This window comes from Choloepus didactylus, chromosome 1, assembly GCF_015220235.1.
Source record: "Choloepus didactylus isolate mChoDid1 chromosome 1, mChoDid1.pri, whole genome shotgun sequence".
Taxonomy (NCBI): Eukaryota; Metazoa; Chordata; class Mammalia; order Pilosa; family Megalonychidae; genus Choloepus; species Choloepus didactylus.
The window spans coordinates 1,615,937-1,643,252 of record NC_051307.1 but is presented as its reverse complement, the minus strand read 5'-3'; the positions used below and the strand labels follow the sequence as shown (position 1 = coordinate 1,643,252).

At 53.5% G+C, this 27,316-nt stretch overlaps 1 protein-coding gene across 2 annotated transcripts in view; it reads left to right on the top strand.

Annotated features, from left to right (window-relative positions):
- The window catches only part of ADARB1 (adenosine deaminase RNA specific B1), a 144,271-nt gene that overhangs the window by 70,249 nt on the left and 46,706 nt on the right, over positions 1-27,316 (top strand). The window contains exon 1 of one of the 2 annotated variants that reach the window (XM_037830286.1): positions 19,171-19,331. The exons of the other annotated variant lie outside the window; for it this stretch is intronic. The gene's annotated coding sequence lies outside the window, so the exon portion shown is untranslated. Of the gene's footprint in view, positions 1-19,170; positions 19,332-27,316 lie in introns of those variants that run through there. 2 annotated transcript variants of the gene reach the window in all.

Below are 27,316 nucleotides of genomic sequence, written 5' to 3'. Positions count from 1 at the left end.
TGCGGGGGTCTGCGTTGGTGCGACCGTGCAGGGGGCACATGGCACCCGCTGACAGAGGTGGAGCTGAGCCTCCGCCGTGGCCCATCCTGGAGAGGCACGTGCCGCGTGCGAGAGAAAACACAGCACTGTGTGCTCTTCAGGAGCCCCCCTCCTGGTGGCCCTGCCCGGGACAGACGTCCACCATCGGGGCGTGGGCGAACAAACAGGTCCCACCAGGAAACTCAGAAACACAGCGGTCGCACGGACGAGCCGTGTCGCGGATGTCAGTGACAGTGGAACTCAAGTCGGGGGAGAAACGGGTCACAGAAACATTCAGGTAGAAGCTGTACAAACCCCACAGGAGTTAAAGCATAAAAAGTAAACTGTGTACACTTCCTGTGTCTACGTGGTGGTACGTGGTAAATGGTAAGGAAAAGCAGGGAGATACGTAATTCCAACCTTAGGGCCGTCTGAGGGTGGCAGCAAGTCCAGAGAACCTCACGTAAGTAATTTCCATTTTTCCAATCAAGTTGAAGGTCTCTGTGTTTGTTATATAACTGGAGGCAGGATGGATAATATTTTTCATGTAAAATGTGGCTTGTGGCATAAATTTATAAGAAACATCCGTGGAACATCTTAATTGGAACTTTCCTCATCTTAGCATTTTCTAATAGTCCGTCGCTGTCTTTCAGCCCGGCTGGTTCTTTTCAGTTAATACTTGGGTTGATTTTGTTCTGACTACCTTAGAATTCCATATTCCTGTAACATAACTTATGGAAATGTGAGTTCTCATTGCTTTTCCCCCTTGCCACCCGCACAGTCTGTCCCTCCAGTAGGCAGAGCCAGAGTTCTATTTCTGGAAGGTTTCATCCATTTTCACTTTGCTTCCCAGGTGTTTGCACTCGTCTTTCAGGCCGTTTCCTTCAGCCTTCCGGGATGTGGGTGCCCCTCTCTCATCTTCCTGTTTTTCTTTTCCATTTACCCTGAGTTCCAGTCTGATCTGAACGTCTTTGCACATTTTGAATTTCTTTCCTTTCTTTGTCTATGCATAGTTTTTAAAAACCTGTCGGGAATCATTTTTTAATAGGTTAAGTTGGGATGAGGTTTTTCTACTACAGATTAAGCAAAATCAGTTTGTCTTCTTTGGAGGCTCCCCAGATGTATATTTCGGAAGATTGCCTTCTATTTAAATAATCAGTTATAGTAAGCGTCAGTTACAGTAAGCATTGTTTTTAAAGGATACCTCAAAATCTAAGTTTTAAAACAATACCCATTTCAATGGTGGCCCGCGATGACAGATCCTGCAGTGGTTTCAGGGCTCTTTCGGTGAGAGCATCTCTTTGAACGTCCCGGGGTGTCACGAGGATTCCATGCCCTCCCTCGGTCACTGTGGACGTGGCCCCTGCCCTTTGCGGCCAGCTCGTGCCCCCTCCACTGTCTGTGGCTGCCGTGGGCTGTCAGAGCTCAGCCCTTCCAACCCAGCACCTATTGTACTTATTTGAGAAGTGTAGATTTTGTTGGGCTGAAATTCCTTGGGAAGTCCTCCTACAAACAAACGCAAAAGGCCGCTTGAATTCATCATCTCGAATGAGTGGGGATTGTCACGGGGAGACGGAGAGCTGCAGTTACTCCGATCTGCTTGCCGCCGTTTTGATATGGAGCTTGGGATGTGCTAGAGAACTGTGTCCGCGTCCTCTGGACTCACTCTCTTAATGTCCAGATCTTTTTTTTTTTTTTTTTGAGAGCTACATGTGAGGCATTGTGATTCCTTTTCACGGCAGCACCCTGAGCAGGGTCCAGTCAGCCCACCGGAGACCAGCGGCCCACCTCCAGGTGGCTGTGGTCTCAGTGGGCAAGCTGCTCGGCCTCCCCGGTGGCCTGGCTCCTCCCAATGGACTGGGGGTGCTTGTCCCCATTCGACCCTCACAGCCAGCCCAGGTGTGCTGCTGTCACCGTCACCGTGTCCCCAGGTGAGGACTCTGAGGGGCAGATAGGTAAGAAGCTCCCGAGAGGTGGGGCAGGTGCCTGCTCTGAGGTCTGTACCATCACTGTGGCCACCGTGGACGGCTGTGAGGGTCGTGCACTGCACAGCTGCACTCAGCAAGGCTCACACGGCCTCCCCGAACTGTGTAAGCGTGCGGTGGAATCTGCTGTCCGAGTTTCGATGGAGGCTAATCAAGCTTGTACCTGCGGCGACTGGCATGGCGATGGTCAGGCAGGTTCACGCTGACCCCTCCACCCCAGTGGCCACCCCCCCCCCTTCAGACCACCTGGCACAGCCACGTCCAGCTCAGGCTCTAGGCACTGCTCCTCGTTTGCATCCGCCCTCGGCCGTCTCACCTTCCCCACCTCCGCGCAGGTGGGCCCCACAGGCCTCGGGCCTCTCCTCGGGTCTGTGAGACACGCCAGTCAGGGCTCCTGGTTCCCACCCCACACCGTCCTCCGGTCTCGGCAGCACAGTCCTTCCTGTCCCTCAGCCGGAAACCAGGGCTACCCCTCTCCTCTACCCATGTCCAAGCCGTAAGGAAACCCCATGGGCCACCCCTGCAAAGTACACCCAGAATCGGGTCATTCCGCACCCCCACTGCCATCACCCAGCTGTGGGCCTCGGGATGTGTGTGCAACGGCCTGCTCACCCTGGGGCACCTGCAGCAGCCTCTCGTCCAGGGCCCTGGGATGTGGGGTGCATGCAGGGGCCTCTTGTCCAGGGCCCTGGGATGTGGGGTGCATGCAGGGCCTCTCCTCCCAGGCCTCTGCACTGTCCTCGGCCAGGAATGGCTTTTATGTCTTTAAAGGGTTGTCAAAAACCAACCAAACCAACTAGAAAAACAGAGAAGCAGCCGAGACGTTTGGCCACAAATGCTTCCCATACTACTTGCCCTTTACAGAAGGTGTTGGCCAAACCCTGAACTGAAGAATTTTTAAAAAGTAATTATGTTTATTCAAAATATACAAACTTTGAAGATATTTCTACCAAAAATGTAAATGTAAGCAATGCAAAACATTACAATAATTTTTCATGTCTTTAGAAAACACTTTTTTCCTAAAACATTCAAAATTATTATTAAAAGTAGATTACAAAATTTGTCATAATTAATGGTGAATTTTTAAATCAAAATTGTTTAAAGAAAGCTGAATTTTTAATTTAATGCTTTGGGAGTCTAGCCCAATCATATTGATTGTTTTATGAAAAATGAAGCTTTGGCAGCGCTGGTATCTGTCCATCTGGTGCCAGTGGGAGCATCGGCCTCGTGGTCTGCACGTGTGGTGTCTGCACACGTGGTGTCTGCACGCGGTGTTTGCACATGTGGTATCTGCACGCATGGTGTCTGCACGCGGTGTCTGCATGCATGGTGTCTGCACATGTGTCTGCACACAGTGTTTGCACATGCAGTGCCTGCACACACGGTGTCTGCACACGCAGTGTCTGCACACAGTGTCTGCACATGTGGTATCTGCATGCACGGTGTCTGCATGCACACGCAGGTGCACACACACGCACGAGACTGCCTCATCTCCTGTGGAGATTTGCCCTTAGCCGCTGCATCGTGGGCCTTGGACCGTACGTTGGACCTGGGGGCACTGCTGGGACGTGACCCCTGCCTGCATGCTGGCGTGTCCTGCCGAGGAGCCCCTGTGCTGTCTCCCACCCCGTGCCTCCCCGGGGCTGAGGTGGGGGCCGCGCACCAGCAGCCAGACTGGTGCTGTCCCTGGGCATCGACGCAGAACGAGAGGGGGCAGCCCCTGGGGTCTGCACAGTGTCCGCAGCGGGGACGTAGAGGGCAGGGGGCGGTGCTGGGCAGCACTCAGTGCAGACCCGAGGGACACCGCTCCTGTGCTCTCTGTGAGGGGTGGTGCCTGCGTGTGCGTGCACGTGTGTGCACATGGGTAAATGTGCGTGTGCATGTGTGTGTGTTTGCGACATGGGGGCCCCAGAGCTCGGCCGGCACAGTGACAGGTGCAGAGTGGCTCTGTCCTCGCCCGGCCCTCGACTGCTTACCCTCAGGGAGGGGCTCAAGAGGACCCCACCAGGAGGATGCACAGGGCAGAATTCCAGATAGGAGCGGGATGGGGGACAGGGACCCCGTGAGGAGCAGGGGTGTCCGTCTGAGAGGGGCGGGTGGCTGTCCCCTTCCTGGGGGCTTCTCTCACGTGCCATCCGTCTGTCTGCTGATGCTACCCGAGCCCCCACGCCGTGTGCGAGGCCGCCATGACTTGGTACCACTGCATCTTGCAAACCACACTCTTCTGCTGAACTTCCATTGCTTCCGGGGCTGCATCCGTCTATTTTAAACATGACGAAAGGGTCCGTGTCACTGGGGACCTTGCTGTTGTCTGCGTGTCACCCCCCAGCCCTGGCTGCCACACCCCTCTCGGTGCCCGCTGAGCACTGGCCGGAGGGCCGCTGTCACCTGCGATCGCCTGCTGTCGTCACACTGCTGGCACAATGCCCTGCCCAGCTGCTGGGAGCCGTGGGGCTGGCCTGGCCCCTGTGCTTCGAGGAAGGAGCTGGGGCAGGTGTGGGATTGGCTGCCGGGGCGGCGCAGGCACGTGGCACTGCCCGGTGCCCGGTGGGCACAGGGGGCTGGGGCTGCAGCCATGCATCTCCGTGGCATCTCTCCCCGCTGCAGCTTTGAACCTGGGGACCTTCGTCAGCATCATGGGGCATTGATACGAAAGGAGGCGCAGGAGCTGCTTGGAGAGGAAAGGTGAAGTATCCGTGTTCTCTCGTGCTGTGGAGCGTGGCATCGAGTCAGTGGGAGAGACCCGGGTCGCTGCTGCTGGGCCGCAGCAGCCCGGCGGGTGCTCTCTCCAAACCCCCCGAAGTGCCCCTCATTCCTGGTAGCATCTTGCAGAGTTCCAGATAGGGCTGGCTCAAAAAGGAGGAGTTAGGAACAGACATGTGAACGTGTTTATAAATCATTTTAGCCACAAAATTTTTAGAAGGATGTGTAGGAAACTTCAGGAGTTGGTGCTCTGAGGGTTAAAAGCCTTTTCCCTCCGCATATGTACGCTGTGCAACAATGTATCCTTTGGCTGCTTCCTCATTAAAGACTTTTCTGAGGTTAAACTGTTCTTGCTCCTGTGGAAGGAACACCTGCTATTATTGTTGAACTATTTCCCTTTTAAAAATCAGAGGAGAGCCCTTACAATCAACACGCTGTTAGCTTAATTGAAGGTTTTGAGTCAACTTGATGTTTGAAGACATTACCGAGGCGGGGCAAGATGGCGGACTGGTGAGCTGTATGTTTTAGTTACTCCTCCAGGAAAGTAGGTAGAAAGCCAGGAACTGCGTGGACTGGACACCACAGAGCAATCTGACTTTGGGCATACATCATACAACACTCATGAAAACGTGGAACTGCTGAGATCAGTGAAATCTGTAAGTTTTTGTGGCCAGGGGACCCGCACCCCTCCCTGACAGGCTCAGTCCCGTGGGAGGAGGGGCTGTCAGCTCCGGGAAGGAGAAGGGAGAACTGCAGTGGCTGCCCTTATCGGAAACTCATTCTACTGATTCAAACTCCAACCATAGATAGACTGAGACCTGACACCAGAGAATCTGAGAGCAGCCAGCCCAGCAGAGAGGAGACAGACATAGAAAAAAAAAAACAGCACGAAAAACTCCAAAATAAAGCAGAGGCTTTTTGGAGTTCTGGTGAACACAGAAAGGGGAAGGGCAGAGCTCAGGCCCTGAGGCGCATATGCAAATCTCAAAGAAAAGCTGATCTCTCTGCCCTGTGGACCTTTCCTTAATGGCCCTGGTTGCTTTGTCTCTTAGCATTTCAATAACCCATTAGATCTGTTTTTTTTTTTTTTTAATCCTTTTTTCTTTTTTTAAAACAATTACTCTAAGAAGCCCAATACAGAAAGCTTCAAAGACTTGCAATTTGGGCAGGTCAAGACAAGAGCAGAACTAAGAGAGCTCTGAGACAAAAGGCAATAATCCAGTGGCTGAGAAAATTCACTAAACACCACAACTTCCCAAGAAAAGGGGGGTGTCCGCTCACAGCCACCATCCTGGTGGACAGGAAACACTCCTGCCCATCGCCAGCCCCATAGCCCAGAGCTGCCCCAGACAACCCAGTGTGACGGAAGCGCTTCAGATAATAGGCACACACCACAAAACTGGGCGTGGACATTAGCCTTCCCTGCAACCTCAGCTGATTGTCCCAGAGTTGGGAAGGTGGAGCAGTGTGAATTAACAAAGCCCCATTCAGCCATCATTTCAGCAGACTGGGAGCCTCCCTACACAGCCCAGCAGCCCAGAACTTTCCTGGGGGGACGGCACTCACCTGTGACATAGCACAGTCATCCCTCAACAGAGGACCCGGGGTGCACAGCCTGGAAGAGGGGCCCACATACAAGTCTCAGGAGCCATACGCCAATACCAAGGACTTGTGGGTCAGTGGCAGAGACAAACTGTGGCAGGACTGAACTGAAGGATCAGACTATTGCAGCAGCTTTAAAAGACATTACCATCTATATTTTTTCTTAAAACAATATTCAGAAGTTGTCCGTGACTCTGTAAAATTACAAATTACTTAAGGCTGCTGCAGGTGAGTTGTTACCTGAAAGCCGCTGACTGTGCGTCGCCCTGGGGGTCCCACGAGTTAACGGGGGGACAGCATCTTAGGCGAGAGCCGCTGCGGCGTAGGGGACAGCCGGCCCTCCGGGGTGACCTCATCCTCTGTGTTTTCGGGGTGTGGCCTCATTGCCCACAGCCCCGTCTGACCGCCGTCACCCACCACCCTGATGCCGGTGGCCCGGGTCAGATGGCCGTCCCTTCAGGAGATGCAGATGGCCGGTGTTTACAGGAGCTTCCGATAAAAAGATGTTAACTCCGCGTCAGCACCTCATGTGACAACGGTTGACATCTTGCTGAGCAGAGCAGGAGCTGGGTGCAGTTGTACTGACGCCGTGTCCGTGGGCGCTCGCGGGCGTGAGTGTCCCGGGCAGGAGGCGGTGCCCCTCAGGGATGGGGTGCAGGGGCGCCGGCCCCCGGAGTTTCAGCTGTTGCCAACCCGGACCCCCGAGGACCGCGCACCTCTGCGGCTCTGCCCCCACACCGTGGATTTGTTTCTTTGGTTAAGTGTTAAAAAACAAGATGTTGTTCAGCAATAGAAAAGCACATCCGAGGCAGACGCAAACCCTGGCACATTTGACCAAATGCCCTAGCAGAAGGGCTGCAGCCCGGCACTTAGATGTTGAGGGGATCAGGAGTCGGGAATTGGGGTGTCGTTCTTCAGGAACGTGCCGTGCCCCTCACGGCTGATGTTCCCGCTGTGTGCAGGAGACATGTCTTCTCTGTGCGTTAGGGAATCGTATTCTCCAGGAGAAAGGCTGTTCCCCAGTAACTCGCGTTTTCAGATCAGCAGCCTGGGAAACGGAGCGTCACACGCATTGGCGACGGAGCACACACACCAAATACCCCCTGCCCCCGGCACGTCCCCACGTGGCTCCTCCAGGATGCTCCTAACAAAATGCTGCCCCGTTAGTGCCCGTCCTTAACTTACTCTACAACTGGCACCAGACTGCAAACACACACGCCTTTAAAAATTATGCGTATTCCCAGGACTGGCATCCGTTTACACCCGACTGGCAGAGTTTCACCCGAAGGGCAGCGTGTGCTGGTCGCAAGGTGTGACTCGAGTTGCTGCACATCACGTGTACTGGGTTGTTTGTGCCTGAGGCTGGCATAGCACGGGGCTGGCTTTTATTTAATTATTTGTTGAAAATGATGCAGTAGTGAGTCACTTATTTTTAGTCTGCTTCTGTAGCAGAAAAAACCTCAGTGATTTTTGTCACTCCTGAATTATCCGTGCGGTTACTCCCTTCCACGGGGCAGATAATTGGCTGTTAGCAGTGTCTGACCTTAGGTGGATTCGCTTCATCATCAGAAAAAGGTGGTGGGAGAAGAATCTGCAATTTAGATATTGACCAGGATCTCCCCACTGCAGATACGGCTGCCTGGGCAGGGGGCCGTGGGCAGGCTCCTGGGGGGCAGCTGGAGCAGCTGGTGTGGTGGTCTCTGCCATGCGCCTGGCCCCACAGCCCCCTCCCCTGCACAGCACTGCTGCTGAGCAAACAGAGCGGCTCTCTCCGGGAGGGGAAGGGGTGATGGAACACACCGCCCTCTTTCCCCTGTTGTGAGAATAAGCTCCTGTGTTTCTGGACTCAGTGCTTTCCATCATATATCCCTTGGTCCCACATGTGGCAGCGCTGCCATCTGTGTGCAGTCATCAACCGTGTAGGAACTTGGGGGTCAGCCCTCTGAACTGGCCCTAGTGTGAGGCCGGGCTCCCCCACGCTGCCGGGACGTTGAAGTGAACAGGGGCGTGGGGGCCTCCTGGGGAGATGGAGACCCAGCGCCTTCGGGCCTGCTGCCCCTGAGTGTGGCTCGAGGGACCGGCTCGGGGGTCAGCGCCGTGGGCCTGTGCAGCTAGCGAGGGACAGTCCTGGCCACACCTGGGCCCGTGGGGCCTGTCCTCCAGCCCCTCCCCACGCTCCACCCTGACTCGCCCTGCCGGGAGGGCGCCTCTTTGGGAGGGGGGGCACAGCAGGAGCCGGAATGGGGTGGGATGGCATCTGCTGGCCCAGCCGCCAGCATCCACGAGAGCCTTTGGGGCACTGGGCACCGGGCAGCCGGGCCCCCACCGGCTCGGGGCACAGGCGGCAGTGGAGGGACAGCCTCGGCTTTCCAGGCACAGGATTTTCCCAGGAACGGATCGCCCAAGACCCCGCTCAGTGGAGAGGGTGTGGTTGCACCTGCTGGGGGGAGGCGGCTTCCTCTCTGGCGGGTACAGAAGGCTCCAGGCTGCCAGGGCGGGTGCGGGTGAGGAAGTGCCGGCCCTGGGGAGCAGCAGCAGGTGGAGAGGGGGCCCGGCTCTCCGGCGCCCACCGCGCTGGGGTGTGGGTGCCTTTTGCTCACTGGTGCCGATGGCCTGGCAGGCAGGTGGGGCCCCCCCGGGACAGGAAAGCGCTGCTCCAGGCTAGCAGGGGGGCTTCGAAAGCGAACTTTTGTGAGCAGGTTTGGGGTCTTGTGCTGGAAGTGCCATGGAAACCAGACCCAGGGCGAGTCAACAGTGTCGCCTGCCAACACAGAATTAGTCGCGTTTGTGCTGGAAATACAGCTCAAGTGGTTGTGTGTTTCCCTTTTGATTCCAGAAAATAAGCCGCCCTTTTCAGACAGGCCGGGCTTAGCCGGGCGGTGGGAAGTGGGGCAGCACAGTGGCCCCCCGGAGAAGGCAGAGCAGGGCTAGAAAGAGCGTTTGTGTGATCCGCGCATGACGGCGCGTGCTCTGCCGTGTGCTCTGAGTTGCCGGTGCTCCTGGGCCTTTTGGTGTCCTGCTGAGCAGCTTAGGGAGGGGCCTAAAGGTCACGCTGCTCGGGCTAAAGGTCATGCTGCTCAGGCAAAAGGTCACGCTGCTCAGGCTAAAGGTCACGCTGCTCGGTCGTGCGTGCCGGGGAGCAGGGACACAGCCAGAGGAGCACGTGTGTACACATGCATGGGTCTGTGTGCACGTGAGCACATCACATACAGGTACACACATGCGTACCGTGTGTGCAAACATACGCACTGCATGCTTACACATCACACATGCACACATCACGTATGCACACAGATGCCACACACACAAAATACATATTCACACACAAGCCCACACACCACACACAATACACATACATGCATCATACGTGTGCGCGTGCACACACCACACACTCATGCAGTGCACACACGTGCAAACACACATGCAGCTCACCCGGGGTTGGGGGTGGGGTAGGGGAGGAGGAGGGAGCTGTGGTGTGTGAGCCCAGGTGCCTGGGACCCCCACTGTTCCGGGTGCCCCTCACAGACCAGCTTCCCGCGGGAGAGGGTCCCAGGAGTGTGTCTGGGCTGGACCTGGGGGGTCATGCGTCGTAAGCCCACAGCAGCTCCCCAGGGGGGTGGACGCCCATCCTTTCCTGTCGCTTCATCCAGCCCCGAGCCCAGCTTGCTGGGTGACCCGTGAGTCACCTGTCCCGCCGGGTGGGGGTCTCCAGCAGCCTGTGAGCGACATGGGGCAGCACAGCCTCCATGCAGACCCTCGTTCAGGGGAGCAGGCAGGGGCGGGCCCTGCGTTCACCGGGCCTGCAGGCAGGAGCCCTGTTCCTTCTCCGGGGGCTCTCCAGCCCATCACTCCCTGGGTCGCTGGCTTCATCCTTTCGGCGTCTGTCCTCACCGCTGCCTTCCGGGCCCCACTGCCCCCGAGGCCACAGGGCCCCGTGGTCTACCTGTACCCGCTGCTCCCAATGTGGGGGCTCTCGGAGGCCCTGTGTCCCCACACAGCCAGGATGGAGCTGCCGTCCCCCCCAGGTCACCCCCCACCTTGAAAGTGATGAGCTTTTGCCCTTTCCCCGAGCCGCCGGCTCCCCCCACTTAGCGGTGGTCTAATCTGGCCTGTGCTTGGCTGGTGGCTCCCGCAGCTCACCGTGCTGAAACCACAGGGACACGTCCTTGGTGTGACGGAGCCGAGGCGTGCGGCCCTCTAAACGGGGTTGCAGCGGGACCGCAGAGAGCTCCCCCGGGCCGGAGCGCCGTGGTCTCCCGGGATCAGCTGCCGGCCTTTCCCAAGCGCTTTTGGAACTGGCACACGTGTGTGTGTGTGTGTGTGCACGCGCACACACAGGAGGGAGGGTTTCAATTACAAATCAAGTTTGTCTTATTACGGAAGCAACACGTGTTCATTGTGAGAATTAGAAGATGCAGATGAAAAATAAACTATTCAAAAAGCAAGGTGGGGCTGCGCTTTCCTGTGACTGAGCCTTCGATGTCGAGCGAAGCTGGAGCCACCATCGTTTTCTCCGGATCCTGGACCTGGAGCGAGAGCCGGGGGGCTGGCGGGGGTGGCCGTGCACGGCTGTGTTTGCTGGTGATGTGGCCGGGAGCCCGGGGGGCCACCGTCAGCCTTGCTGCCCCCTCAGCCCCCGGGAATGGACGAGTGCACCCAACAAGGGAGGTGCTGAGCCCCCAGGCCCCAGGCAGGCCCCTCCGCCCCTCCCCTCCCCTGCACCCTCTGGGATCTCGGCTTGTTCTCCCTCCCTGTGGCTGTCTCGGGCTGCCCGGCCAGCCTCCTGGCCTCCGAGAGCTCGTGCCCCCGGGGCGCTGGGCAGGGCTGGGCCTGGCTGTGGTTAGCCTGCAGCCGCCAGGCGAGGGGCCCCTCCTTCCTCGGATGACCGGGCCTCACCCTCCCGACCGTTTGAAAGGCCAGCACCTGCTGTCCTTCCCCTTGGTGGGATTTGCTGCGAGCGAGCAGGTGAAACTCCCAACAGTTGCGCTTACCACACTGCATTTGGAGTCATTCTTTGGTGAATTTTGTTCTTCTTATTCTACCATTTTATTTTCAATTGAGCGTTTGTCTCATCCTGATCGTGGAATCCTGTGGAGGGGGTGACCAAGGAAACACGGTTGCAGAGCTCACCAAGGCGCAAACCACCGGCCCCTTGAACGGACAGGAGCGTACCTGCCGTCTGCCCACTGGCTCCAGTGAGCGTTAACTGGGAAAACCGGCCTCTGCAGTCGGCCGCTTCCGTTTTGAAGCCTCCCTTCGCTCGGGCATGTCTGCGGCGGGGCCGGGTCAGGGGCACCTCAGGAGTGGGTGGGGGGCCTGGACCGGCCAGAGGGGCCGTGGCCTGGCTTCATTTGCTCATTTTAACCCCCAGTGTCGCTGCTTTCTGTCTTCTCACCACCCACCAGCTCGTTCTCTTGTTTTATACGAACATGAACGTTTGCGTCGCGATCTGGCTGCATTCCCACCTCCTTTCCGTCTGTCCCCGCCTGGCTGCAGTGGCCGCATCTTCAAAGTCTTTTCCCCGCGCCTGGTTCTGTCTTGTCATTTGACCACCCAGTTCAGGTAGGTTAAAATAAGCAGAACATGGTGGATTTTGTGTGTCTGGAAATCTCGTTTCCTAGAACGTTTCCCGGAGATGACGGGTGCGGTCGCAGTTGACTCGTCTGGGGGGGGGAGGTGGCGGCCGGTTACCAAATCCTAGGCTCTCAGGATTGCTTGGAGGGTACCGGCGGCGGGGGCTCTTTCCCGGAGGCGAGGGCGAGGCGGGGGACTGGGCCCGGTCCCCGGCGTAGGCGTGCAAAGTATGGAGGGCGGCGAGAAAGGAACAAGCGGGACACGGTTCTTTTAGGGTGAAGAAGCCAAGAGAGTTTATTAGGGGAGAGTACAAGCTTATATCGGGCGTTTAGAGGGCGGGGTAGCTGTAGAGGTTAAAGGCTTGGATTGGTTCTGAGAGGGCGCGGAGGTTGATTGAAAAGGGGCGAGAGTTGCTCCGGTAACGGTGTCTGGCAACAATGTATGCGCACTGGTGGTGATGGGAGTTGCACTGGCAACGGGGAGTGTCCGGGCAAGATAAGGGGGTGGGGAAAAGGCGGTTCCCTCCGGCAAGCCTCCCCTAACAGTGGTATTTTGGGTGAGGAAATGGGGGCTGCCTCCGGCCTCACTTTCCCAGGCCCGGGGGGCTGCGGAGGGCACTGTCGCCCGTGCCCACCACCCTCCCCAGGGGCTGATCAGGTCCCCCAGCCCAGGCCCGCCAAGTTGAAGCACGTAATCAGTGTCCCGCATTTCCCCCTTCTTTTCTAATTAAAGGAAGAAGCTTACCGGAGAGGCCCGCTAAGGGATGAGGGAAGGGGGAGGCCGGGGAGGGGAAAAAGGGGTTGACGGTGGCTCAGCGAGGCTGGAGCTCGGCGTTGGTGTGGCGCCCGGGCGCTCGACAGGGGCCTTGCTGCTTGCGGGATGGACGAGGGTGGGGGGTTTAAAGTTGGAGGTTCAGAGAAGCTGGAGCTCGAGGTTGGTGCGATGTTCAGACGATCGAGAAGGGCCTCGCGGTCGGCGGGTTGACCGGTGGCGGTGAGGTCGCGGAGGGTTGGTTGTCATCTCGGAGTAGGGAGCGTCAGAGGTGGCGAGTCGCTGGTACTGGACTTGCACGAACGAGGAGAAAATAGCATCCGTTTGTTTCCTTACAAGCTGGACAATTCTTTCGAGCGCAGGTTTCTTCGACTCTGGAGACAAAGGTGGCGAAAGGTTCGTTTGGCTCCTGGAGGAGCTTGGTAAAGTTGTCAGGTCGACGGGCAGAGCAGTTGGCAAACGCGCGTAAGGCGATGCCTCTGAGGATAGTCCAGAAGGTGGCAGGGACATTAATATAAGCAGACGCATTTAGAAACGCTCCCATGCCTAGATAGGCTTCGGGGTGATGATAGACTCCGGTGGCTGCGTCTTGCTCACTTTGCTTAGCTGCTTCCGCCTGGAAGTGAGCATGCCAATCAACAAACTGGCCGGGGTTAAGAATGGAACGGGCAAGCGAGGCCCAGTCTTGGGGGATGCAAAAGTCCATGGCGAGATCCTGCAGTATTTGGGAAGCGTATGGGCTACCCAACCCGTCCTCCTTGACGGCCCTGCGAAGCTGCTTAATAGTATCAGAGTCAATGGGATACCAGTCGTACGGTTTCTGTGGTGTGGGGGTAAGGTTAAGAGGAAAGCAGCGAAAGGCACGAGAGAAAGGAGGACGCGCTTGCAGAGGGCCTGGTACGGGAGTGGGGGTAGGGGGAGCGTTGCCCCAAGGGTTGCCTTGAGGTGCAGAAGGCAGCCAGGGGTTGTTAGTCGGCAGGGTGGAAGGAGCGGCGGCAGCTGCCGGTAGCGGCTCCGAGGGGGAGCTCGCCGGAGGGGGAGGCGGAAGTGGGAGGCCCCAAGCGTCGCAAGACGGCGGCGCGGTGGGAGTGGCTAAGACACAAGATGGCGGACTAGCCCCGTCCTGTGAAAGGGCGGGGTAAAGCGTATGTGGTTTCCGGCAGGGCTTAGGGCTGATGTCATCACTAGAGCACTTCCTCCCCTCGATGGAAGAAGAAGGAGGAAGTTCGCCATCTTGGCGAGGCTCAGTGTTATTTTGTTTTTTGGGAGTCACTTCGAGCGCGTTGTTAATCTGCTCGACTAAGGACTCTGTGTCCGAATCGTGGTCTACATTAGTATCGCTGTCTGAATCTGTTGACTGGGTTGATAGGGCCTCCTTGGATTTAATGGGGCCTCGATCAGGGGGGAGGGAGCCTTGAAGGCAGGAGCGGACGGTTATTAAGGTGGGGAGCAAGCCGGGAGGGAAGCGCTTGCTCTCATGTTCCATGGCGTTGGTGACCCGATCAATAAGGCGATCATAAGTAACAGGGTCCCAAAGATGGCAAGTGGTGAGCCATGGGTTAAAGGGCAGCAGGAGGTCCCAGTATACCTGCAGCTGCCGGACAGACACCTTACAGCGATGTGTGTCTAGGAGACCAGCCAGAGCACGAACTTGGGGTGCTTGGCGTGCAGATAGACGATTACCCATAGCGGAGTGAGAAAAGAAAAAGGGGGGTTGATTATTGAGTAAAGAAAATGAGGTAAACCGTGGTCGCGAGGCCGAAGGAGACGGCGAGAATAGAAGGCAGGAGCCTCTAGTAGCGAGAGCAGTTTGGGGGGGGCGGTCGCAAAGAGGCACCGCGCGAAACAAAGAAACAAAGACACAAAGGACCACAGCAAAGTAATGGAGGGGAAGAGGGAAAGCTACTGGAGGAAGAGTGTTAGGAGGAATGGGGGGACATAGGAAGAGAAGACGAAAGGTAGTCGGGGGTAAGAGTTAGGTTAACACGGGAAAGGAAGAGCGGCCCGGGCGCGGAGCGGCGTGGGAGAGGCGGCTCCAGACGTGGAGCGGCGATGGAGAGGCGGCTCCGCGGGGCGGCAAGGGAGAGGCGGCCCTTACTTTGCAGGCGAGGAGAAGGGGAGCTGGAGAGGCGTCCGGGCGAGCGGGTGGTTTTACTGGACCGCTGCGTGGAGAGGACTTTTAATTCCAGGGGCCCCACGTTGGGCGCCAGTTGCGGTCGCAGTTGACTCGTCTGGTGGGGGGAGGTGGCGGCCGGTTACCAAATCCTAGGCTCTCAGGATTGCTTGGAGGGTACCGGCAGCGGGGGCTCTTTCCTGGAGGCGAGGGCGAGGCGGGGGACTGGGCCCGGTCCCCGGCGTAGGCGTGCAAAGTATGGAGGGCGGCGAGAAAGGAACAAGCGGGACACGGTTCTTTTAGGGTGAAGAAGCCAAGAGAGTTTATTAGGGGAGAGTACAAGCTTATATCGGGCGTTTAGAGGGCGGGGTAGCTGTAGAGGTTAAAGGCTTGGATTGGTTCTGAGAGGGCGCGGAGGTTGATTGAAAAGGGGCGAGAGTTGCTCCGGTAACGGTGTCTGGCAACAATGTATGCGCACTGGTGGTGATGGGAGTTGCTCTGGCAACGGGGAGTGTCCGGGCAAGATAAGGGGGTGGGGAAAAGGCGGTTCCCTCCGGCAAGCCTCCCCTAACAGTGGTATTTTGGGTGAGGAAATGGGGCCTGCCTCCGGCCTCACTTTCCCAGGCCCGGGGGGCTGCGGAGGGCGCTGTCACCCGTGCCCACCACCCTCCCCAGGGGCTGATCAGGTCCCCCAGCCCAGGCCTGCAAAGTTGAAGCACGTAATCAGTGTCCCGCAGACGGGCTCCCGAGGCTGGGGCCTTTATATACCGTAAGGCATCTGGGGTTTTGTTTGCCGCCTCATCTTCAGTCGCGGTAAATGTTTTGCCTGGAGAGATTGTGCTGACTTGGGTCTTCACCCCTTTTGTCCTAATTTCTGCAAACCGAGCTGTCACTTGCTCCCCTTTTTTGTGTGGCCTTTGGCTGCTGGGGACAAAATGCACAAGGGAGCTCCTGGGAGGGGAGCTGTCCGTGGCCAGACACGACTTTGGAAATATGCTTCTGTGGGACCTGCCGCCGTTCTCCGAGGGTCCGGCCAGGGTTTTTCAACCCCCTGTACCCTGGATGCTGCACGGAACTCGGCAGAGTCCACCACCTGCCTTGGTCGCGGCAGCCACACCGCCGAGTTTTTCCATCACTGTCGCTTTCCCGTTGTGCCGAGCGAGGCTGCAGCTCTAATTTCCCGGAACCGCTTCGGGGACCAGGGGCAGCAGCGCAGGGTCCTGCAGAGCCCTCGCCCGAGGCCCGGCCAGCACGTGGGACGACCACCGGCCCTCCCCAGTGCCCGTCCCCTCCGCAGGCCGTCCTCCTGCACACTCCTCACGGGACGGGGTGCAGGTCCGGTGTGAACCGTGTGCAGCTCGCACCTTTACACTCACACCAGCAGAGACCAGTTGGAAGCTCTGTGTTCACAGACATTGCACTTTAAGGACTCGAGAGAGAGATTAGTATTTCGGCGTGCTCAGACGTGTTTCAGAGGAAACGCTAAAGCCCGTGGAGCCCCCGCAGGCCACGGGACCTGGCCCCCCAGGACGTCGGCCATCTTGCACCCCGAGTAGCCCTGCCCCATGCTGGGAACAGGGGGCCCGTGAGCAGAGCCTGAGGGTCTGTGTCTGCTTGTGGGGAGCCCGTCAGGACAGGAGCGAGTGGCGGCCAGGGGCTGGGGCCTTCCCGGTAGTGGTGCCCACACCCCCAGCGTCACAGCGCACCCCGTGGAGCACTCACTGCTCCTAGGAGCTCCCTTGGCCCTTGGTGGGGACCGTGACGGCCTCTGAGCCTCCCTGGGAGGACACAGCTCGCGTGCTGTGGGGCATCTCCGGGAACCTCAGGGTCGTCTCCGGTATCAGGCTTCGGGGAGCAGACATGGTGGTGCTGCGTGGAGCGGGCCCAGCCTTTGCCAGGGTCTCCCAGCTCACCGCCCATGCTGCCGCCACCTGCCTGCACCCAGGGCACCCGGCGTCCCGCGCAGCCGAGCAGCATCCCTCGGGGTCAGCCCGGCCTCGGCTCACCTGTGGCCATGGAGCTGGCACAGGTCACTGAAAATGACAAGTTGGGGGGATTGGTCAACCCTGTTCGCTCCTGGTCTTTACCAGCCGCACCCGAGGCTTACATGGGGTGTAGAGATGGCTCGGGGGGGTGGGGATGAAGGGAGAATCTGGGGGGCTCTGGGTTCCTGGCCGGGGCTGCTGCTGCAGGGGGCGGGGGCAGGTGGGACCAGCTGGGGCTGGGAGGAGGGGTCCCCCCAGCCATTGCTGCCCAGCTGCCCCAGGGCCGCCCCCGGGACCCAGCCCCACGCCCTGTTCCCGGCACCCCTCTCCCACCCCACGCGGCATTTACACGAGGGGCTCGTCTTCAAAGGTGGGAGGGCCGCACCCCCAAGGTGACAACATTGGCAGCTCCCTGAAATCCCCTGCTGGCGGAGGACACACTTCCCGTCGTCTCCTCATCCTGTGCTGTCAGACCTTATACCTCTGAGAGTATTTTGACCTAATTCTGCACTTTTAACTCCCTGACGTTGGTCTGTGGGGGCACGGTTTAATTTTACGGCTCTGCAGTTCCAAATCGGGGAGGTCCAGCCCCAGGACCTGCTCCTTCACCTCAGAGCTTTCCTGCTTTTCCAACCTGCTTGTTTTCCACATAAACCGTAGAATCAGCTGGTCTGGTTCCATGGAAAGAGGTGGTTGGAATTATAATTGGGACCAAGTTAAACTTAAATCCCTGGTTTTCTCCTGTCCAGTTTGCGGTCTTTTCACCCCTCGCTGCCTCCCCGATTTTTCTTTCTTGTTGCTGTAGAGGGCATCCTAAAGATGCAGAAATTATTTTGACTATTACTATCAGGTAAAGCTTTTCTTTAATTGGCTATTCCAGGGATTTGGCCCCATGTGGCATTTTTGATGGGGTTGTGATTCTCATGTGCTTGGAGTAAAGGCTGTGGGAGGTGCTGTTAAAAATTAAAGAGAGTTACACAAAATGCTCAAAAGTGCTTGCATTTGATTTTTTGCAATGTTTCATAACCTTTAGTACAAAAGGTGGCGTTTGTAGAAGCTGAAAACAATCAGCTTCTGCTCTGCAAGAGGTTTGCAGCCTTCGTGCTGAACGTGCAGCTGCTTCCATGCCACCGTGCCCGGCCATGCTTGTTCCCCACCGCGAGACATTTTCCGTGTCCTTTACGCGGCAGCTAATGTGGGCAAGGAAGAAAATGAGGTGTGCTGCACACATCAGGTGTGGGGCACGGAGCTCGGCTGGCTCCCAGGCACCACACTTTCCTTGTCCTTATAGTTTGCTCTTCTTTCCCAGCTCTTTGGGAGAAGTCACCCTTCTCGAGCAACCAGTTATGGCTTGATTACATGTGAGAATTAAATGGTGTGCCACCTGCTTATTTTTTAATTAAACTTTTTATTTTGAGGTCCTGGAGATTCACAGGCAGTTGTAAGAAATATCACAGAGCAATCCCCAGTTCCCTCTACCCAGCTCCCTAGTGGCCGCATCTTGCAAAACTATGGTGGGCCTGTCCCACCAGGCGCTGACACCAACACGGTGAAGATAGAGGGCATCCCTGCCCCGGGGACCCCTCGTGCCCGTCACAGCCTCGCCCATCCCCTCTCCCCCGCAGGACGGCCGTGCTGGCGGATGTCGTGTGGACCCTGGGAAGGGCGCGTGCCCTGCGCTGTGGGAGGAGCGCTCGCTGCGTGCTGGCTCTGTCCTGCGGTGTGGGGGGGCTGCGTGGGCTTTTCCGGGTTCTTGCCAATTTTGCCCAGTTTTGTCTAGTCGCTGAGGGGGTGTCAAAGTGTCCAGCTTTACTTGTGAATTTGTCCGTTTCTCCTTTCAGTGCTGTGAGTTTCTGTTTGACGTCCGTGGCCTGGTGCACCGTTTAGGGTTGCAGTGTCTTCCCTGTCTCTTCATCCAAAATCCACTTTATCCGGTGCTAATGGAGCCGCTCCTGCCTTTCCGTTTTCCTGCTGTCGTTTTCTGTCCTTTATTCCACCCTGCCCGTGTTGTTGCATTTGAAGCGAGTTGCTTGTAGGAACACCGCTTCTCTCCAGTTGTTGCTGTTCTCCCACTTTTACCTTTTTTCCACCTACAGTGTGTAAAATAGTATTTCATTGCGCTCGTAATTTGCATTTCTCTGTTTATAAATGAGGTTTACTATCTTCTTCTTGTATGTTTTGGGGCCATCTGTGTTCCTTTTACTGTGAAATTGCTATTTATGTCTTTTGCCCATTTCTTCCTTTGAGCTATCTGTTGTTATCTTAATGAGTCAAACAAGTACTTTATTTATTTAAGATACTAGTTCTTTATAATTTGCACATGAATTTTCCTAGTTTGTGGCTTTTAAAATTATTATTGCTCTTTTCAGTTTTTCCTAATCTGATGGGTAAAAGCAGTTGCTTCTCAGTTTAGTTTCTTCATTCCTCATTTATTCCGTGAGAAAACCTCTGCCGAGCTTCTGCTCTGCTCCGGCCGAGGACGCGGTGGTGGAAAGAGCAGCTCGCGGGCGCCCGTCCTGGCGCAGGAGACAGACGAGAAGCGGACGAGGCAGAAGGTGGTCGGAAAAGCCTCGGGGGAAGGTAAAGGAGAAGGACGAGGGGGCCTGGGTTGGGGGCAGAGCCACGTCTCCCGTGACCTGGTCAGGGGCGGCCTGGCCGGAAACGCCCCAGGATACGGCCTCAGACGCTGGATGGATTTGGAGATGGAAGCACTAGATTGGCGTTTGGAGTCGACGGGGGTGTAGAGAGCAGAGTCGGGGGGCACCCAGCTGTGGCGCTGAGCTCGCAGCCCCCCCAGCTCTAGATGCGTTTCCACCATCGTGGGCGTCTTCTCTGCCCACCCTTCTCACCCCGAGCGTCCCCACCACAGCCCCATCCGGCCGCGCCCCCGATGGCACAGCTGTTTTTTTTAGTGGCTTTCGGGCATAATTGGCTTTCAGTAAGCGGCACGTGCTTAGAGTGACCCGCAGTGCATTCCGACGTGTGCCCTTGGGCAGCCGCCTCGCGCGGTGGAGGAGGACGTGCCCGTCGCCTCCGAAGGTCTGCTCGGGCCCCGCCACCCCTCCCACTGCGTCACCGCATCCCCAGGCCACCACTGACCTGCTCGCTGTCACTGTAGATCCGTTTGCATTGTCTGGAATTTTATATAAATGGAATCACACAGTATTTACCCTTCCTTTGGCCTGGCTTCTTTCACTTAGCATAATTATTTTGAGAGTTTATTTCTTTTGGTTGCAGAGTTGTATTCCATTCTCTGGATGTCCCACGGTTTGTTTATCCATTCACCTGTGCATGGACATTTAGGTTGTTTCCAGTTTTTTACTGTAACTAAGAAAGTGCTGAGAACGCTTGTCTCCAGTCTTTGTTTGGACACGCGCTTTCGTTCTGACTAGGTGACTGCCCGGGAGTGGAATGGTGGGGTCCTTGGGTAGGCCTGGGTTTAACTTTTTAAGAAACTGATCAACTGTGTTCCAAAGTGCTTGTACTAGTTTTCATTCCCACCAGCCGTGGAGAGAAGTCCTGGTTGTGGGCCAGTATTTTAATTTTAGACATTCTAGTAGGTGTGTAGTGGTGTCTCATGGTTTCATTTGCATAGATATTGAGCAGCTTTTCATTTGCTTATTTGATAAAGTGTTCACATCTTTTCCCATGTTTTAATTGGGTTATTTATTTTATTATTGAATTTTTTCCTGGAAATATTATTGAGATATGTTCACATACCATACAGTCATCCAAAGTGTACAATCAACAGTTCACAGTATGCTCTTTATTTGTGCATTCATCACAATTTTTGAACATTTTCATTTCTCAAAAAAATAAAAATAAGAATAAAAATAAAAGGAAAAAATCACCCAAAACATCCCATCCCGCCATCCCTCCCTATTATTCATTTACTTTTTGTCCCCAATTTTCTACTCATCTGTCTGTACACTGGGTAAGGGGAGTGTGAGCTGCAAGGTTTTCACAATGACATGGTCCCACCGTGTAAACGATATAATTATGTGATCATCTTCAAGAATCAAGGATCCTAGGTTGCAGTTCAACAGTTTCAGGTATTTCCTTCTAGCTATTCCAATGCAATAAAAACTAAAAAGGGATATCTATGTAATACATAGGAATGACCTCCAGAGTGACCTCTTGACTCTATTTTAAATCTCTCAGCCACCAAAACTTTATTTTGTTTCACTTTTCTTCCCCTTTTGGTCAAGAAGGCTTTCTCAATCCCATGATGCTGGGTGCAGGTTCATCCCCGGGAGTCATGTCCTGCGTTGGCAGGGAGATTTACTTCTCTGGGTGTCAGGTCCCATGTAGGGGGAGGGCAGTGAGTTCACCTGCCAAGTGGACTTAGAGAGAGAGGCCACATCTGAGCATCAAAAGGGGTTCTCGGGGGGTGACTCTTAGGCACAATTATAAGTAGCTTAGCCTCTCCTTTTCATGAATGCGTTTCGTAAGGGGAAGCCCCAAGATCAAGGGCTTGCTCTATTAAATTGGTAGTCCTTAATGCTTGTGAGAGTATCAGTAATTCTCCAAGTGGGGAAGTTTAATATTTCCACATTTTCCCCCAGTCCCTCAAGGGGGATTGCAAATACTTTTTTATTCTCTGCCCAGATTATTCTGGGATGTATCGGGGCTTCACGCTAACCTATACAAACCAACAAGGTCTCACTCCTTATTCAAGTTTCCATGTAATTATGGTGTTTGGATAAACTGACCATACAAGTTAAAAAATTATATAGTGTGCTACAGAAAATACAGATTTTGCACCAAATAAGCATCTCTTCCTTTGTTCTCACACAGAGGTTTTAAAACACCGTCAGTATCGTCCTTTACCCTTTAGTCTGCTTTACTTTAGTTCTGGCCAAGTCCATTTCCTTCATATCTCTAACTGAAGTCTGATCTCTTTTTCAGCCTCTTTAACATTTGCTCTGTGGGGTAATGCTGACATTCACAGCTGCCAAATTCTAGCTCTGAGTCTCAGGTGTCACACAGATACCCAAAGTTCCAGGGACCAACCAGGTTATACACAAGAGCTCAGCACCTCAGGGTTTAGAAATAGCCGTTACAACTCAGGAATAGATGTGACTGCTGTAAGAGCTTACAACCTAGGAGCCTTTACACTAATCCTTCCCCTGACAACGTGTGCTCTCAGATTCAGTTCTTGGAGTTGGCACATTATAGTTAGTCCATATTAGTGAGGCGTTACAATGTTTGTCTTTTCAATTCTGGTTTATTTCACTCAACATACTGTCCTTGAGATGCATTCACCTATCTACGTGCCTCTCATTATTGACTTTTGAGTGTTATTTTTATATACAAGATACAAATCCTATATCAGATATGTGATTTGCAAATACTTCCTCCCAGTCGGCGGCAGATCTTTTCATTCTCTCATGGATGACTTTTAAAGAGTAGAAGTTCTTAATTTTGGTGAAGTCCACTTTTCAGTTTGTTATTTTGTAGATATGCTTTGGGTGTCATATCAAGTAAATCTTCATCTAACCCAACACCACAAAAGGATGTCCTGTGTTTTCTTCTAGAAGTTTTATAGTTTTAGGTTTTATATTTAGATCTGTAATTCATTTAGGGTTAAGTTTTTTGTGGTGTGAGGTATGGACGGGAGTTCATGTTTTGCTGTGGATGTTCAGTTGTTCCGGGACCACTTGTTGAGAGGCCCGTCCCCTCCCCACTGGCCGGCACATGGCCTGTGTTGACGGTCAGCTGGCCGCACGTGGGTCCCTTTCTGGACGCTGTGTTCTGTCCCATCCTTTCGTTTTTCCACTGACGCCACACTGTCTGGGCTGCTGTAGCTTGACATCACATATTATTCATCCAGCTGTCTTCTTTTATTTTAACACGGTTTTAACTTTTCCAGGTCCCTTGCTTGTCAGTTTCTTTAGAAAATGCTTCTGGGATTTTGTTTAGGAGTCAGTGTGGGGAGAAGAGACCATAAAAGTAGTGTTTTCATCTGTGAACGTGTTCTCTCCACTTAGTTCGGTCGTCCTGAGCTACCCTCAGCGATGTTTTCCAGTTTTCACTCTCGAGTTCTTGCATACCTGTTGTTAGATTTATCACTGAGTATTGTGTATATTTTGATGGTATTATAAATGCTGTTTTTCTATTTCACTTTTTAATTGTTCACACTAGTTTATAGAAGTACAGTCAATTTTTGCATATTGATCTGCTGTAACTTTCTTTGTAGATTCAGTCTGATTTCCTACATAACAATCATATTGTCTTCAAATAATGACAGTTTTACTACTTTCCAACCTGGACCCTTGTATTTCTTTTTCTTGCTTTATGTTGCTGGCTAGAACCGCCACAGTGATAAATGCCGGTGGCGAGAGGGGAGGGGATTCTTGGCCTCATCCGGCTCCGAGGGGGAAGGCATTCCGTCGTAGTTTGATATTAGCTGTGGGTGTCTGTCAGGTTGAGGGAATTCTCTTCTGTTACTAATTTCCTGAGAGATTTTATCAGTATTGGATGTTGGATTTTGTCAAAAGCATTGAGATGTTTTTTTCTTTTCTAGTCTGTGAATATGGTGAATTGCATTGGTGTTTGAACATTAAACCATTCTGCAAGAAACCACACTTGGTCATAATGTATTATTCTTTTTTTGTATCATTCAATTTGACTTCTTGAAGTTTTGATAAAATTTTTTTCATCTGTGGTCATGAGGGATTTGGACCTATAGTTTTCTTTTCTTGTAGTTCTTGTGTGGTTTTGGTAACAGTGATGCTGATCTCAGAATGAAGTCACACATCCTCTTCAACTTCCTGGAAATTTTTATGTAAAATATGTATTATTTGTACTTTAAATGTTAAATTTGTACTTTAAATGTTCGGTAGAATTCACTAGTGAAGTCATCTAATCCTGGAGTTTTCATCGTTGGAAGGGTTTTGACTAGTAATTCAATTTCTTCAGTAGATATAGGGTTATTCAGATTATCTGTATCTACTTGAGTGAAGTTTGGGAGTTTGTTTCTTTCAAGGAATTTGTCATTTCATCTAAGTTATTAATTTTATTGGCATAAAAGTATTCATAATAATCCCTTAGTATCCTTATAGTGTTTATAGAATTTTAAGTTATATCACCTCTTTATCTTTTCACTTTTCATCTTTTTTTTTTTTTTTTTCATTTTTATCTTCTCACTTTTGGGTAGAGGTTTACCAATTTTATTGATTTTTCTCAAAGAACCAGCTTTTAGTTTTGTTGATTTTTCTCTATTTTTCTGTTTTCAATTTCATTGATTTCCTTTCTGATATTTATTATTTCATTTATTTTGCTTATTTGGGGATTCATTTGTTCCTCTTCCAGCTTCTTAAGATAGAAGCTAAGGTCATATTGATCTGAGACCTGTATTCTGTACTGACATGGAATTCCAGTGATACAGATTTCCTTCTAAGTACTGCTTCAGCTACATCCCACAAATTTTGTTATGACTTATTATGATTTTCATTCAATTCAAAATACATTTTAATTTCCTTTTTGTTTTCTTCATTGAACCATAGGTTATTTTAAAATATGTTATTTAATTTCCAAATACGTGGGACTTTCCAAAGATCTTTCTGTTGATTTCTAGTTTAATTTCATCATCATTAGAGAACATACTTTGTATGACTCGGATCCTTCTAAACTTATCGAGTCTTATTTTATTGCCCAGAATGTGGTCTGTCTTGGTGAAGGTCTCCTGTGCACCTGAAAAGAGTGTCTATTCTGCTTTTGGAGGGATAGAGTGCTTTCTAAATGTCGGTTAGGTCAGGGGGGTTATGGCGTTAAGTCCTGTATTCTTGATGCTTTTCTGTCTACCTGTGATATTAATTATGGAGAGAGGGGTGCTGGGATACCTGGTGTTCCAGATTGCTAATACTGCTGTTACGCAAGACACCAGAAATGGATTGGCTTTTATAAAGTGGGCTTATTTGGTTACAAACTTAGAGTCTTAATGCCGTAAAGGTAAGGCAATCAACAATCGGGTACCTTTGCTGGAGAAAGGCCAGTGGTGTCCAGAAAACCTCTGTTTGCTGGGAAGGCACATGGCTGGCGTCTGCTGATCCCAGTTTGTGTTCCAGCTCCTGTGTGTTCGTCAAAGCATCTGTCGTGGCTGAAGCTAACTATGAGCTCCTTCTGTCTGAGCTTTTATAGGGCTCCGGTGAAATAATCAAGGCCCAGGCTTAATGGGCAGGGCCACACCTCCATGGAAATTATCTAATCAGAGTTTTCACCCACAGTTGGGTGGGTCACATCTCCAAGAAAACAACCTAATCCAAAAGTTCCAACCTAATCAACACTAATATGTCTGCTTCCACAAGACTGCATCAAAGAACATGGCATTTTGGGGGCCATAATACATCCAGACCGGCACACCTGACTATAATTATGGGTTTGTTTTTCATCTATTCAGGCTTTTTTAGGTTTTGCCTCATGTTGTTTGAAGCTCTGAAATTAGATGCATAAACATTTAGGATTGCCATGCCTTGATGAATTTACCTCTGTATCTTTATGAAATGACCCTCCCTATCCTGGTGATACTTTTCCCTCTGAAACCTCTTTTGTCTGTTGCGGTCGGGGTTACTGCTTCTGGGGGGAGGGGCGGCCGGTAGCTAAGCCCTCAGCTCTCGGGGCTGCTTAAAGGGTACCGGCGGCGGGGGCTCTTTCCCGGAGGCGAGGGAGAGGCGGAGGACTTGGCCGGGTCCTCGGCGAGAGGCGTGCAAGGTGTGGAGGGCGGCGATAAGGACAAGACACTCTTCATCCAGTAGGAGTATGCGCCAAAGAGGCTTTATTCAGGGGTGATCACAGGTTATATAGGCTGGTAAGAAGGGTAGGGCTGGAAAGGAGGTGAAGTAGCCTAAAATGGCAATATTGAAGGGAGAGGGGCTAGGATTGGTTCTGAGAGGACGCAGGAGCCGTTGCAGCGGGCGGGGGTTGTTCTGGCCACGGTGCATGCGCGCTGGCGGTGGCAGGAGTGGCCTTGGCACAAGGGAGTGTGTGGGCAAGATAGGGAAGTGAGGAAAGGGCGGTTGGGAGAAAGGCGGTTTCCTCCGGCAAGCCTCCCCTGCTCGTGACATTTTGGGTGAGGAAAAGGGAGCTGCCTTGACCTCGCTCCCCAGGCTCGGGGGGGCTGCAGAGGGCACTAACGCCCGTACCTACTACCCTCCCCAGGGGGTGATATCAGGTCCCCTGGCCCAGGCCTGGCAAGCCGAGGTACAAGCTCAGCTACCCGCAATTCCCCTTTCTTTTCTAATTAGAGGAAGAGGCTTTACCGGAGAGGCCTGCTAAGGGTGAGGGAAGGGGGAGGTCAGGGAAGGGAAAAAGGGGTTGACGGTGGCTCAGCGAGGCTGGAGCTCAGTGTTGGTGTGGTGCCCGGGCGCTCGACAATGGCTTCGCTGCAGCGGGCTGGGCGAAGGTGAGGGGTTTAAAGTTCAGGGGTTCAGAGAGGCTGGAACTCGAGGCGAGAGCGATGTTCAGGTGATTGAGAAGGGCCTCGCGGTCGGCGGGTTGACCGGTGGCGTTGAGGTCGCGGAGGGTTGGCTGTCATCTTGGAGTGGGGGGCGTCAGAGGTGGCGAGTCGTTGATACTGGATTTGCACGAACGAGGAAAAAATGGCATCCGTTTGTTTTCTTACAAGCTGGACAATTTTGCGGATGAGGCAGGGTCCTAAGATGAGAGCTAGAATAATTATTAATAGGGGGCCAAGAAAAGGAAGGATGTATGGGAGGATGGGAGTGAAAAAACTGGACCAATAACTGGTGGCTTCACGATCTCTTTTACGCTTTTCCAGTCCCTCTCGGACCCTTTTCAGACTGTCCTCGGCGAGACCTGTGGAATTGGCATATACACAGCACTCTTCTCCTAGGGCGGCGCAGAGGCCTCCCTCTCTGAGGAGGAGAAGGTCAAGACCTCGGCGGTTTTGGAGCACTACCTCAGAGAGGGAATTGACAGAATTTTTTAGATGGTAAATAGCGTTTTGTAAGTGACGAATGTCCTCGTCAACAGCCGCCCTGAGGTGAGTTAGGGCGGAGCCTTGACTGGTTAGTGCAGCGATTCCGGTGCCAGTGCCGGCAAGACCTAGGAGGGAGGCAATTGTGAGGACGGTGATGGGCTCTCGCTTTTGTAGAAGGGCAGGAGCTGCAGTTCTTTCCAGACGGAGGAAGAAGTCTTCTTCGCTGTGGTATAAGACCCTAGGGATAAGGACAATTAGGAGGCAAGTTTCTTTATATTCACTGATGATATTCGTGCTGAGACAGGGGGTAAGTCCTGTAGAGGAGCAGAGCCATTGGGAGGAGTTATGAGGAATGAGAAATTTTGCCGAGCTGCTGGGAGATGAGTAGCTGGCACAGGCAGTGAGGTCGGGAGAGTTACTGGAGCGAGGGCGGACGCACTTTCCCGTATAGGAGACTGAATGAAAGGTCAGGGGGACGGCAGAGGTATTCCAATTGCATTCCAAGGGGCTGTCTTCTGTGCTTTCTGAAAAGGAGAGGTTGGAGGCAACGGGCTCGTACAGGGAGGAGGCGGTGGAGAGGCAGAGCCAGCAGGAGGAGGTAAGATTGGGGTTGGAGGAGTTTACT